Genomic DNA, 14,222 nt, shown 5'->3' with positions numbered 1-14,222 from the left:
ACAGTAGGCTCAGGATGCTCCACGAAAAATGAGGCAAATAATTCAGGAATGCTGTATACCATGGCTCAGATTAAAGAGAAGCAAATTTTATTATCATCCAAAAGGTTTCTGAAAATCCTGCCAGAAGGAAATCTGTGTATACTAGCTTAATCAGTTTCTTTGGCACACTTAATAAATAATGTCTATTAATACTCCCATAAATTTGTGTTATATGGACAACCTCCTCCCCCAAAAATGAAATGACATGGATATCACTTAGAAAATGCTGCTAAAGGCATAAATAACTGAAACGATATGGATAACTCAAAAATAATGGCTTTAATTCCTTCTAAGTGTTAAATAAACAATATATCAAGTCAATTAATTTATTTTCACTTTGAAAATTTCACACATGGGGCTAGGAGACAAGGAGAGTGAGGAGAAACCACTGAATGGATACGAGGTTCGATCTTGGGTGATGGAAGTATTTTGGAACTAGCTGGTGGTGGTGATTGCGCAATACTGTGAACATACTAAAGGCCATTGGATTGTTTACTTTAAAAGGGTTAATTTTACTATGTGAATTTCACCTCGATAAATTCTCTTTTAAAATTTTACATGCTCATAAAAAGTTCAAAGTATTAAAACCTAAATATTTCAAGTGGTAAATGAGAAACCTCCTAAAAGTTTCACAGAGTTAAAACATGTATTACCACAATATTGAATCATTGCCTTGTACTCCTGAAACTAACAGAACATTATGTCAATTCTACCTCAATTTAAAAAAAAAAATGTATCACCAAACAAAAGAGCAAGTTTTCTTAATGCTCTCTAAAATGTATGTATTAGTAAAAATAAAAATCAATATTTCTTTTACGCTCTAAAATTGCAGAAGCTATACAATAAAGTCAATACCAGAAAAAAAGTTATTTTCTACAGGTAGCTAATATTTTACAGGCAGATTACAAACCATCACAAGACACATATTGACAGAGATTGACTGTGGCTGCTGTAACTTAATCTCAGCATTCGTGATCTCAAACCTCTGGAGTCTCACTTCATGGTTTATGATACAGTTACATCACAATTCCTCAATAGAATTACAGCTTTGTCACTAATCTCTCCCTATCAGTTATCCTGTAAGGAAGGCAACTGGAAGGCACCACGAGAAAGAGGCAATGGCATGAATGATTGCATTCAGTCTCTTTCCACAACAATATCTGTAAGTCTGGGAGTGATAAATGGCACCCGAGTTATAAACGAGCAACAAGGTCAGTAGCGCCAAGCAGCCAGGAGTTCAAAGAAAAGTCACAATTCTGACGAGTTCAAGAAAAGGCCACATACTGCTGGCGTGCATCAGTAGAGATAAATCCTCAGAGATGCCTTACTGCAATTACAAAACAGAATTAGAAAAGCCTGTTATTGAAGAGCTAAGATTTTTGTCCAGGAATTGAACAAAGAACATTGATTAGCGTAAAATTATTTTTTTTCCAGCAAAATGATGAATTTAATAACATTCCATGACCAGTCAAGACTCCTGGTAGAAAATACCTTCAAAATGTTAAATAATTCTTTGACACTAAAAGATCTGTAACTGAAGAACACCGATTTTCTTCTTGGTCTTCTCTCCTCAGTCTCTTGAATATTTCTATAGAATCCAGAAGAGACATGGAGAAAAATGGCCTAACTTTCTAGAACTGTTTTAGCCTGAGTCTTAATCTCTCTATAAATTTCCTTAGGTGAACTGCACAAAACAAAAATGTGATCTTTTCTTATAAACTAAAATATACAATTCTTTTTTTTTTTTTTTGAGGAAGATTAGCCCTGAGCTAACATCCACTGCCAATTCTCCTCTTTTTTTGCTGAGGAAGACTGGCCCTGAGCTAACATCCATGCCCATCCTCATCTGCTTTATATGTGGGACGCCTGCCACAGCATGGCTTGTTAAGCAGTGCAAAGGTCTGTGCCTGGGATGCGAACCAGTGAACCCCACGCCACAGAAGCAGAGCATGCAAACCTAACTACCGCACCACTGGGCCAGCCCTAAAATATACAATTCTTGTAACAATATAATGAATAAAAACCACTCACAGAATGTTATAATGGAAAGTTTCCTGAGAAATCTCCTTGTTTGATTCTTCATGTAATGGAGACCCAGAAAGGTTGATGATCTTTCCTAAGGTCGTGTCACTGGCAATTGGCAGATTTAGGATTAAAATCATCAGGCTCCTGATGCTTACTCTTATCTTCTCTCCACTGAATAAAAGGTCCCCTCAGATAGCTTCTGAAGGTCTTGTAGCATCTAGGTCTCTCACTGGATGGGCTGTAGTCCTCAAGTTTCATGCTCTATAGATTTGTAATAGATTGCAATAATCTTTTCTATTCCTTATTTATTTGTTCACGAGATCAAGACAAATTGTATCATATTGGAAAATTTACTAGCCTATTGTGATGCAAAGCTGGGGAAGAATACAAGAAGGGACAGTCATTGGAATCTCCACTCCCCTCAGAGAAGGAAACCTTAAACCCAAGGACTCTTGAAGATACTGAAAGAGCTTCTCACCACTTTCACTCCACTTCCTCACAAGAAGACTCACCATCCTCCTGAGACAGCCGTGGAGATCTTCCTCCTTACTTTAAACCTGTTGGAAGATAAAAAATATTGTACCACATCTCCCATGAGTGGGTAACATTAGGGCTATGATTTGTACAATGCTTTTCTCTTAAACAAGAGAATATGAAATGTTAAAATGCTGCTCATTGCATTAAGCAATGGAAATTTAAGGTACATTCTGTATACCTATGCTTTTAAGATTCAAAGCGATGTTACAGCACTAACGACAGGACACCAACCAATGAGAAACTATGCCATTTCAACAATGGCATAAAACTGTAATCAGTTCTAATCAAAAGACATAGGAGCATTAATTATCCAAATTGGTGGACAACCCAAGAATTACTTGCTTGTCTTTAAAGACCATTTTTACAAGCAGTTATTTTGAGCATGTCTGATGTTCTAGAAATACTTCAAACTAAGTATTGAAATTTTTCTATGAAGCTTTGAAGACTGGTTTTCTCTATTGTGTCGCGTAACTGTCTCCACACCATTTTCCAGCTTGCTGTGAGAGCACCACTCTGACTAGCACTGCGCTCAGGCCCAAAGAATTCCTGCACACTTGCTGACTCACGCCTCTCCTCAATATAGATAGGAATGGTTTTGCTTCCAAAGTCTCTCTTTCCTTGCTATGCTAAACTTGAAAAACATAAGATGACCATTTCAATTAAGTACAAAATGAAGAAGCCTAGAATATGAAAGTGAGACTTTTTAACAGATAATGAAAAACACGAGGGATCAATAGAAAGCCACACAGCTTCAAATACACATGAGAATTACAGAAAGTTGTCCTCTGATGGGAGAATAAGATCAATAGAAAACACAGTCACTGAAGGATTCTGTGTGCTCTAGATTCTAGAAAAATTATAGTCTAAGGCAAATCTTTCTACAACCACTTCAAAGATTGTCTAAATTCTTTCCTGGTGCTGGAATGTTCTAATTATTACAGCTAGAAAAACCAAATTGCAGGATAATTAATCACCTCCTCCGTCAGAATCAGACTAAAATAAAACAGATTTCAACTGCTCCCGGACTTGTGTTAGCACCTTTTCCTTAGTTTTGGTAGGTTCCTTCATAAATATGCAAAATACAGAATTAGTCATCATTTCTTTACTCCATAAAATAAATTCCTAGTGCTAATTTATCACGTAAGTGTCGCAGCTTACACTGCTTTGCTTTCCTCCTTTGCTGTGGGCTTCCAGAGAAGCTGTTTACCCCTCCTCACCTGAGTGTCACAGAAAGAACTTCCTTTGGTCCTTGCTGAGCCAGAAAATCTGCGTTCTGTTATCATAAGGGAAGATCACAGAGACATCACCTGGAGAAAAGCACTTTTTAACTTAATTAAGACTAATATTGTAATGAGAACATTAAAGCAAAAACATTGTTGGCAATCGTCTGGAGCTGAGAGACTTTTTAAAAATCTGTGGTGTGTTTTATTGTTACTATAATGGTTTTTACCATAATGAAGTTTAATGCATTACCAGGAAAAAGCCGTGCCCTGTGGTAGGGCTCTGCTTATATTTCAAAACACGTTAGCATGAAGCTACAGTGAGATCTAATAATAGAAATGAACTTACCTCAAGATGCATTGATTTTTATATTAGGTCATGTTGAGAATTTACAAAGAACATCTAGTCCATGAAACAAAAATCCTCTTGAGAACAGCATTGATTGCAAGAAGGGTAATATTAGGAAAATGGAAATCCTCTCCTCCCGGAATGGTGTACATTCGTATAATGGATTAAGTGCACTCGGTAGTTTAGAAAAGGTCATCTTTCAGACAAATGATAAATTTGATGAATTTCAGTAGATTTAATCACCCCTTGAGATTTGATCAAAACAACACTGGAGTAAGACATAACATCCATCTCACCCATATAATTTACTTATTAAAAATAGGATTAATTTATTGCAACTTCTGAAATTATAAATATTATTTTTATTATCATGCTCTATTTAGTAAAGTTACTCACAAAATAAATTTCTACCGTTTTAATACATACTCCAATCACTGGATGGCTTCAAAGAAAAGGCGATTCCCTCTTGGACAAAAGACCTGGTAAGAGAAGGAACAAGAATTAAGACAGAGTTAGATTACATCTTTTACAAAACCAGAGATCCTCCCTAAGACATAAGAAACTACAAAGGGAAGCTTACTTTCTTATGCTCACATTATTAGACAGTTGAAATCAGGATTCAACAGTTTACATATATATATTCAAAAACACTTTGCTATCAGTTTTCTTCAGAGTAGTGTATTTCTCCATTTTCATCATTGTAGCTTATGCTGTTTATTCATATTCCACATTATAGTCCTAATGTATTTTGTTTTGAAATAAGTTACGCTTTCATTTCTTTGAGGGCTTCTCTCTTATTTTCCTTGTCTGTAGGGACGGTCTGCTACTCCATACTCTCCTTTTTCCTATGTTAAATTGGTATGAGATTCAACTTACTTTTTCTAATACCTAATTTTAAGTAAAATGAGTTCAGGTCCTTTTTGAAAGAAGGGATGAGCTCTACAGCTCCCTCTTTTGTAGTTTTTGCAAAGTGACTAAAATAATATGGGGTCCTACTTTCTGAGATGGGCTTCCTTTGCTTCTCTTTATCATTTAAACCTAGATTAAGACAGGAAAACCACCACCTATAGAACAAATATGGACCTCAAGCTAAGAATGTTTCTCACATTTTTAAAGCATTGTGGGGGAAAAAAAAGAAAAGAAAGAAGGGAGGGAGAGGGGAGAGAATGAAGGAAGACTATGTGACAGAGAATGCATGTGGCCCACAATAAAGCTTGCAAGTTTACTATCTGGCACTTTCCAGAATAAGTTTGTCATCTCCTGAGTCCTGCAGCAACATTTTCCTTTGAACGTGTTGCCTTGGTCCTGTTCGGTTTGGATTCTACTCCCAGAATTTCCTTCTAGTTCAAGGCTTTGACCTAGAAGAGAGATTCCATGTTTTAGTGTCAAGAGTTCGGAAGGTCCAGACCCTACAGCAGTCCCCAGGCACTAACCAGGAAATTAGATCCCGAGAAATCCCTCCAGCTTTGATTTCTGTTTTCAGATTGCCACATTCCAGTTGGCTTTCTTTCTCTGTATTGGTGGGAAGATTCAGGGAGAATTAAAATTTAGGCCACTGCCTCCATCTTTGCAAAATCTCAGGCTAATTTTTTTTTTAACTGAATGATGAAGAGGACCTGGAAAGACAAGAAACATTCTGTATTCTCTTTGTAAACTGGAATGTGACTTTTTAAAAACCAGTATGCATTCAGTAAATGATTATTAGCTTTATTTATTGCTTTTTTCTTTCTGATCTTTAATAAAAGTCAATTATTTTTTACATATGTTAATAAAACTAATCCAAAAAAATAGCTAAATTCTAATTTATATACCAATCACAATAAAACTAAATTTTCCTCAGTGAAAGCAGAGCATTTCTGCTGGGTTAATTTTATATCTCCTCTAATAATAGTCACTCACAGATAGTTTAAGCTATTTTACTCTCCTTGTTTCGAATTTCCTTTTCAGGGATGAAACACAATATGAACCTTCATAAATAAATTTATTCTTTGAGAATGATGGAGTCACTTATATTGGACTCATCTACAGATAACTATTCAAAATTCTGAACAAATATAAAAAATAACTCTGAGGAAAATCTGGAGGGTGATCAAGAGCAGGAAGAAAGTGGCGAGCGTCTGACTCTTTCATGCAAGAAAGGAGCTGCACCAGGTAAGATCCTTGTTGACACAGCTTTTCATTGAGGACAGTCACAAGGTGACACTAGGGGTGGGGGATGATGGTGCCAAAACTCAAGCAAAGGCTCAGACTTGCTGGCTTCAAAAGTCAGAGAATGAAGCTTGGGATGCCAAGTAGTTGAAAATTGAGAGGGGAAAAATCAAAGACCACCGAATGGGAGATCCTCAGTATTGCATATATACTTTACCAAAATTCTTGGCTGATCCCTGGGTATGCCTAGGTGCGAGATGAGGAACTGCTGGTTCACAACCTCAGGAGTTCCCTCAGTGAAATCCAAAGCTGGCCCCTATACAAGGAGGGGAATGAGAGATGGAAGAAAGAAGCAGATCACTCCAGGTTTGTGGATGGCAGTTTTAACGAACATGGGAACTTAGGAGGCTTGTCTTGGGTGCTACAAGATGAGTAATCTCTGCACCGCCACCCAGAATCTTGAGAGTTTATATAGAGGCCTTAGCTGGGTTCAGTTGCGTACACTGTCCAGATGGTCCCAATAACACATTGTTCTCTCAAGGCTGTGTCTGTCCTTGTGGTGGCTCCCAGTGCAGCAAAAGCGGGCAGGACACACATTCCAAAGACAGGGGAGACGGTGAGGAGCCTCCCATTGCCCAGGCCCAGCTCATGGGTTAACTCGTGGTCACATCCTCTGGATGACCTCCTCCAACACAGAACTTCAAGGTTTGTGTCAAACATAGCAGCTGGGATGGCTAAAAGAACTGAGCTGTCCATTTCTGGGAAGACAGATTTTGGAATTCAAATCCAGTCAAGTTAACTAACTGCCTGCTAGAACAAAAATCAGCACTCTTCAGAAGAAGATTACGAACCCAGAGTCTCAGGAGAAAAAGCAGATAACAGATTAATCCCCCAGCCCAATAACCTAGATGTTGGAATTAGCAGACCAGAATTTTAAACATCTATTATAAATATGTGCAAGGACTTAAGGAAAAATATGGACATGATGAATGAATGGGGGAAATCATAGCAGAGAACAGGAAAAATCTAAAAAAGAATGAAAAGGAATATCCAAGACCAGAAAGTATAATATTTTAAATGAGAAAGTTACTGGATAAACGACGGCCAACTGGAAACGGCAGAAAAAAAGAGTGAAACACATTTACGTCTCTGGCTTAAAATTATTATTATTGTCGTTATTATTATTTACTGGACTGATATATGCTGAAATATAAGCATTAATGATGAAAGTTGCCAGCTAAGGTAAACATCTGTTTCTTTATAAATACCAGGCGCTGGCATGCTACCTGGAACCTGCTCTCCTCCATGTATTTGCTGAGCAGATCATCTAGAAAAGATTAGTACAGAGAGAGTCAGTTATTTGTCTGCAAAGCCAGGAGGAAAGAAAGATCATTATCAGGCTCTCATCAACAAAAGCTTTCCGTAGAAAGTCAGCTCAGACTATGAACTTGGACCTTTGATCTTAAGGCCTAAAAGTATCATAATAAGAATTAATCTAGGTTAGAGGAATATGACTCTTAAAGCAAAAGTATGGGAAAAAAATTTTAAACTGCCTTAGCATCTTCAATTTAGTATTTAACTACTCGCAATCTACGGAATTTTACCTGCGGAAATCCTCCAATATCTCTTCATTTATTTATTCCATAACTTTGGTGAAGACCTGTCACATGCCCTGAGATGGGCACCACTGGAGACAGGAAGTGAATAAGACAAGTTCTTAGCCTTGAAAAGAATTTACAATCTAGATTAGACAGTAAGATGTACATATAAATAAACAGAAAAGCAAAGTAGACTATGATAAGTAAGTCAGGAACAAAAGAACCAGGGAACTGTGGTAGTTCGGAGAAGGGAATATTTACTTCTAGGGTATTGTCTAGAGAAGATAGTATTTTAGGCAGCTTTCAAGAATGAAAAGTGTGCTCGTTGAGTTTTGACAAATGGATGTTTGTATAGGACATTCTAGTGGATAAGATCATATTAATAAAGGTTCACAAGTCAGATAAAAGGACAGGTTGCAATTTCAGACACTCTATTTTATACCATCATTATTCTGCCAAGGCTTATGCAATTTGAATTTTATGTAAGTTAAAGACAATTGACTTTTAGATTCAGTCACAAACGCATCTCAGTACATTACTAATATTATTAGAACGAGAAAATCAGCTTTTAATCACCAGCACATCCAAGAAACTCCTCATGATTGCAATTTGAATTTTATATGTTAAAAATCTATTTTTATTTTCAGTCATGAACAAATCTCATACTTTATCAATATTATTAAAATCAAAGAAGTAGGTTTTAATCCTCAGCAATCCAGGAAATTCCTCATAATTTACTCTTTTTAGAAATAAACAAAACAGAAAAATAAAATCATACAAAGACATGAAATTTATGCATGCTACAATTTATACGCCAGCTCTCAAGTGAAAAGAAACCGAATTGTTATTGAGTATCTTCTATATATTAAGTGTAAGGGGAAAGCAATTTATGTGTACCATTATTTCATTTATATCTACTCTGTGTAAAGCACTGTGCTAGATATTATAGAGAAAGAAGATGGGTTTCCATTCTTTAAGGAGTTTGCACATGAATAACAGAAACACATGAGCTCAAGTATGCATGATTGAGATCTATGCATTTATCAGTCCAAAGTCATAAATATCCCTGGCTATTCAGAAAGAGGAAACATTTTTCCTTTACCTCTGTCTGGCTTACATCCCTTTCCTCAGAGTCTCCCTTATAGGACCGTTCCTGTAGTACAGCACTTCTTAGACTGCATTTTAATTGTGTCCTTGACTTGCTCTGATGACAATGATGAGTTATTAAAGGCAAACACTGAGCCATCACCTCTTTTTTTTCGGTGAGGAAGATTGTCGCTGAGCTAACATCTGTGCCAGTCTTCCTCTGTTTTGTATGGGGCACACCAACACAGCATGGCTTGATGAGCTGTATGTAGGTCCATGCCCAGGATCTGAACCCACAAACCCTGAGCCAGCAAAGTGGAACGTGTGAACTTAACTGCTACGCCACTGGGTTGGCCCTGAGCCATTGCATCTTTTTGCCTCACAAAATCTGGGAAGTCCCTGAGTATTCCATTATTCAATAAATATTTCATTAGAGGAGAAATAAATAAATGAATAGTAACTTTGAAATAAATCATTTTTATTGTAAATCTTTATTTAAGAAAAGAGCACCATTGTAACCATAGAAATTATGAGACGGTGCCCAAAGAGATCAATCCTTTCATTTTCTCAGCCTGACTTCAACAATCCTCTCCTAGAACATTTGAAACATCCAAATTATTTTAAATATATATGCTGCACAGGGTAACCCATAATATGTTTTGGTATTATATGCTAAAGTCCAATTAAATATTTGGGTTTATATTTAACCTAAATTCTCCTCATAGAAAAGTTCTCAGAAATAGAAATCTATCGTGATATAAAACTTTTTTTAATAAAAGTTCCATGCCTTCCTTTGAGTTTAAAATAATAACAAAGCTTATCAGTTCTTTCCTACCTTTTCTCTCTTTTTTGAAAAATAGTCTTTATTTTTTAGAGTGGTTTACAGCAAAATTGAGCAGAAGGTACAGAAATCTTTGTAGCTTTCTCGTATGCTCCCTGCCCCACATACGCACAGCCTCTCCCACTATTAAAATCCTGTATCAGAGTGATAGCTTTGTTACCATTGTTGAACTGACACCTAATTATCATACTTAGTCTATAGTTCACATTAGGGTTCACTCTTTAGTGGTACATTCTGTGGGTTTGGACAAATGTGTAATGACATGGATCCACCATTAGAATATCACACAGAATAGTTTCACTGCCCTAAAAATCCTCTGTGCTCTGCCTACTGATCCCCCTTCTCCCCTAGCCCTTGGCAACTACTGATCTCTTTTTTATGCACTTCATTTTTTAGAGCAGTTTCAGGTTCACAGCAAAATTGAACGGAAAGTACAGAGATGTCGCCTGTACCCCCTGCACCCACGCACACATTTTCTCTTTAATTATTTGCATTGCACAAAGAAAGATAAATGCAGAACCAGAAGCCAAATGCCCCAATTCTATCCTGTGTTCTTCCTTCCACTTGACAGCAAATCCACTTCTCTAAACATAGTCTGTGCTGTAACTGGCTGGGCCTACAGGTTCATTCTGTACAGAGTTCATTCTGGGGTGATTATGACCCTAAAGACTTTATTAAAAATTCTCCTGAGAGAATCCTAAAATTAACCCTTTCAATAATAACCAGATTTTAGTGAATACTCATAATTAGCATTCAATTATTTGTGAAGGCTTAGCCCTTGGAAAGAGTTTTGTGCATTCAGTTTGTGCTTTCCTTCAAAATTGCATTTCCTGTTAATAGTTTCATTAATAAATGAGGAATAGTTAGTCACCTAAGTTCCTTCATTTGTAATAAAGGGCCTTTTGGACTAAATGACTTGTTAGTTTGTTTCCAGCAATAGAATTCAGTGATCATATGATCATTCCTTTCCCTCACAGAATCAGAATCTCTCAGAAAAAGTTTATTAATATAAAAAATTTAAATATATTAATAAAATATTTTTTCTATTCCAGAAGTGATCTCTTCTTATAAGATTTAGCATCTGGGATAAGATTATATGTCAACAATTTAGTAATGTGTTGAATGACATTAAATAATCAAATTTATTATTTAGATACTTATTATAATTATAGGAGTGATTATGATAGTTTCATAATGTTGATTATTAATAATAATTATTATTATTGTTATTAAAATGAATTGATGTCAATAATAGAGAATAAGTAAAAATATTATATGGATGGATAGCATTTATATGTTTGTAGAAAAGATGAGAGGACGATAGGAATCTGCTAGGAGATGGAACGTCTGAAGATGTTTCTCAGTATTTCTCATCAAGTAAGAGTCTTCTGGAAACGGAGTGATGTGCTCAAATTCCAGCCTCCGGAGAATTATTAATCGGGGAAACGACCTTGAACACATTGCAGAATAACTTTCCCTGTAAGCTGTCGATAAGTCACCTCAATGGGCGATGCACCTTCCGAAACAAGACGCGAGGCCGAAGTACAAGCCCTCCACCAACAAGAGAGACCAGTGAAGTCCCCCTGGATTTTAAGAGAAGGTGCTTACGGTCAGAACCTTTCAGGAGCATTCTATTGGCACCACACCCAAGGCTCACACTTCCTTTCCTGTAGATTGTAGAGTCCACTTTGTTGAACTAATCCAAACCCAAATGAGAAAACACGTGGATGGGAGGCAGAGGAGGAATTTGAGGATGAATAAATTTCTTTAAACGGTAATTTTGTGTCCTGAGATGTCTTTCTTAAACTGTGCCTCTGAGATTGCACACTGTAAAAAGAAAACAGTAGTGTGGGTTTTTATCTTTAATTAGACATACTCCTTCATGCTGGTTTTTCAAGATGCTTACATTTAGGAAAACTGGATACTGTCTGTAGTTTGACTCTATGTTCTTTGGAAAAAAGCTAGAAGACTTTACAGGTTAAAATGTGCAATGAAAGATTACATTCAGGCTACCATTCCAAATGTGAAAATGACGATGGAACCCTCTAAAAATACTGATTTTCGAAGTGTTATCTAACGGTTCCTATGACTTTTCCTTTTGTGTTTTTCTTTTTTTTCAGTGAGGAAGATTGTCTCTGAGCTAACATCTGTGCCAATCTTCCTCGATTTTCTATGTTGAATGCTGCCACAGCATGGCTCAATGAGCAGTGTGTATATACATGCCTGGGATCTGAACCTACAAACCCTGGGCCACTGAAGCAGAGCACATGAACTTAACCACTCTACCACCGGCCAGCCCCTGACTTTTCCATTTTTAATTGAAACTCTCAAATGATTAAATTGGTTCCATAGAAACCAACTTTTGGCTTATTAGGAAGACGATCCAGTAGTTCATAGTTTTCTTCCTGAATAGTAAGATGTCACCTCTCTATGGGCGATCCAGAGATCTGGCCCTCTGAACGACTAGAATCACAGTGACCCAAGAGAAAAGGAAGAGCGAAGTCAACCACTGCCTCTACTTTCAGAGAGAAATCTGCTCCTCGTTTTCTTCCCAGGGCAGCTCCTAAAACTTTACAGGATGATAATTTACACTTCCTTTAATTTGAAGCTAGTGAGGTTGATTAGGTGATTGAAGTAATTACTTTTGCTGAAATAATAATATGCTTGAATGCTGATAAAATGTCAAAGGACATTGACTAAAACAGTAAAGATCGTAATTTTCTGATTCTAAAAAAGCAGCCTAAGGAAAGCTTCCTTCAGCCTTTGCTTCAGTTAACTGTCTACTTTGCTCAGTCATCACGAGGTCAGATATTTGTCCGTAATTGATGGAAACCAGGAAGTTCCACTAAGTTCAAATAAGGAATTTAAACAAGAAGGAAGTTCAGAGTGTGCATATATGACAGAGTAGATTCAGTTAAACGTCTTATATTTTCTGTATCTAAAAAAAGATAATAACTAATTATAAAGATCAACATTAAAAAAAAAATAATTAAAATTTACATGTTTTTGTGAACATATATAGAAAGATTTACAACACTTGTGGGGAGCCAGCCCTGATGGCTTAGTGGTTAAATTTTGGCCTTCTCAACACTTCAGTAGCCTGAGTTCATTTCCCAGTCATAGAACCATGCCACCCATCTGTCAGTTGCCATGCGGTGGCGGTGGCTCATGTAGAAGAACCAGAAGGACTTACAACTAGGATATACAACCATGCACTGGGGCTTTAGGGAGAACAAGAGAAGATTGGCAACAGATGTTTCCTCAGGGTGAATCTTTCCTTGAAAAAAAAAGGGTGGGGGGGGGGAGGGAGGTTATCTATCTAAGAAATCTAAAGGACACCAATATTTACAGGGTCAGCTAGGGAATAATAGAAATTTTTAGAGCTGGAGTGTGCTCTTATTTATCAAGTCCTCTCTCAAAATTTTAATTATTCACATCTCATTTCTCCAGTGAATGAAATCATTTTGAGTAAATAAAAATCCCAAAGTGAATAAAAATAACCCCTATAGCACAGTGACCTAAATTTGTAGAAAATTAAGAACTCTCAACAGCAGAATTTTAAATCACTTACCCCAACTTTCTGAAAATTACCGGAAGTAGGAAAGATGATTATTTTCTAACATCCACCTGCTATTGCCCTTTGAGTGGTATTAAATGGCAACATTTATATGGACCAATGAACTTTCACCTTCAGTTAGATGTTGAAGGATATGGAAGACCTTTTCTCCAACTGTAATAACAAGAAAAAAACCCAGATAACATTAAAAACTATATATTTTGATGGGGCTAGAGGAGAGCAGTGGATGCAAGAAAACCTTAAATAACTGATTCCATGAAAAATGAGCCCTTCATAGATGACCAGAGAGTTGCACCAGCATCAATGAGCTCTAGAACGAGTTCATCAGCCTAGTATATGTGTATGTATGAAGAAGGGGACAGAAAAAATATTTGAAGAAATAATGGCTGAAGATTTTCCAAATTTGATGAAAACTATAAACCTACAGATCCAATAAGCTCAATTCACTCCAAAAACAAGAAACAAAAAGTATACCAAAGTATAGCATAGTGCAAGTCCTTAAAACTAGTGATAAAGCGATCTTAAAGCAAGCCAGAGGAAAAAAAAGAAAAAGACATCACTTACAGAGGAATAAAGTTAAAGATGACAGTAGATTTACATCAGAATCAATGGAAGTCAGAAGACAGTGGATCAATATCTTTAAGGTCCTAAAAGATAAAACAGCATAGAAATCTATAACCAGTGAGACTATCTTTCAAAACAAAGTCGAGATAAAGACTTTCTCAGATGTACAAATGCTGAAAAAATTTATCACCCGCAGATCTATAGCATAAAATCTATTAAAGAAGTCCTTCAGGAAGAA

At 36.6% G+C, this 14,222-nt stretch overlaps 2 long non-coding RNA genes across 2 annotated transcripts; both read right to left on the bottom strand.

The window, feature by feature from the left end:
• Positions 1-325: 325 nt before the first annotated feature.
• Positions 326-4,948, bottom strand: LOC124231438 (uncharacterized). The gene is made up of 4 exons (XR_006886521.1): positions 3,819-4,948; positions 2,577-2,621; positions 2,071-2,325; positions 326-1,366 (listed from the first exon to the last, which is right to left on the bottom strand). It is a non-coding gene; the product is annotated as an uncharacterized LOC124231438 (long non-coding RNA).
• Positions 4,949-5,242: 294 nt separating this feature from the next.
• On the bottom strand, positions 5,243-6,617 carry LOC124231504 (uncharacterized). The gene is made up of 3 exons (XR_006886578.1): positions 6,536-6,617; positions 5,604-5,786; positions 5,243-5,528 (listed from the first exon to the last, which is right to left on the bottom strand). It is a non-coding gene; the product is annotated as an uncharacterized LOC124231504 (long non-coding RNA).
• Between the last annotated feature and the right edge of the window lie 7,605 nt (positions 6,618-14,222).

The sequence above is a fragment of the Equus quagga genome, chromosome 21 (assembly GCF_021613505.1).
Source record: "Equus quagga isolate Etosha38 chromosome 21, UCLA_HA_Equagga_1.0, whole genome shotgun sequence".
Lineage (NCBI taxonomy): Eukaryota > Metazoa > Chordata > Mammalia > Perissodactyla > Equidae > Equus > Equus quagga.
This window is presented reverse-complemented; position numbering and strand designations above follow the sequence as displayed.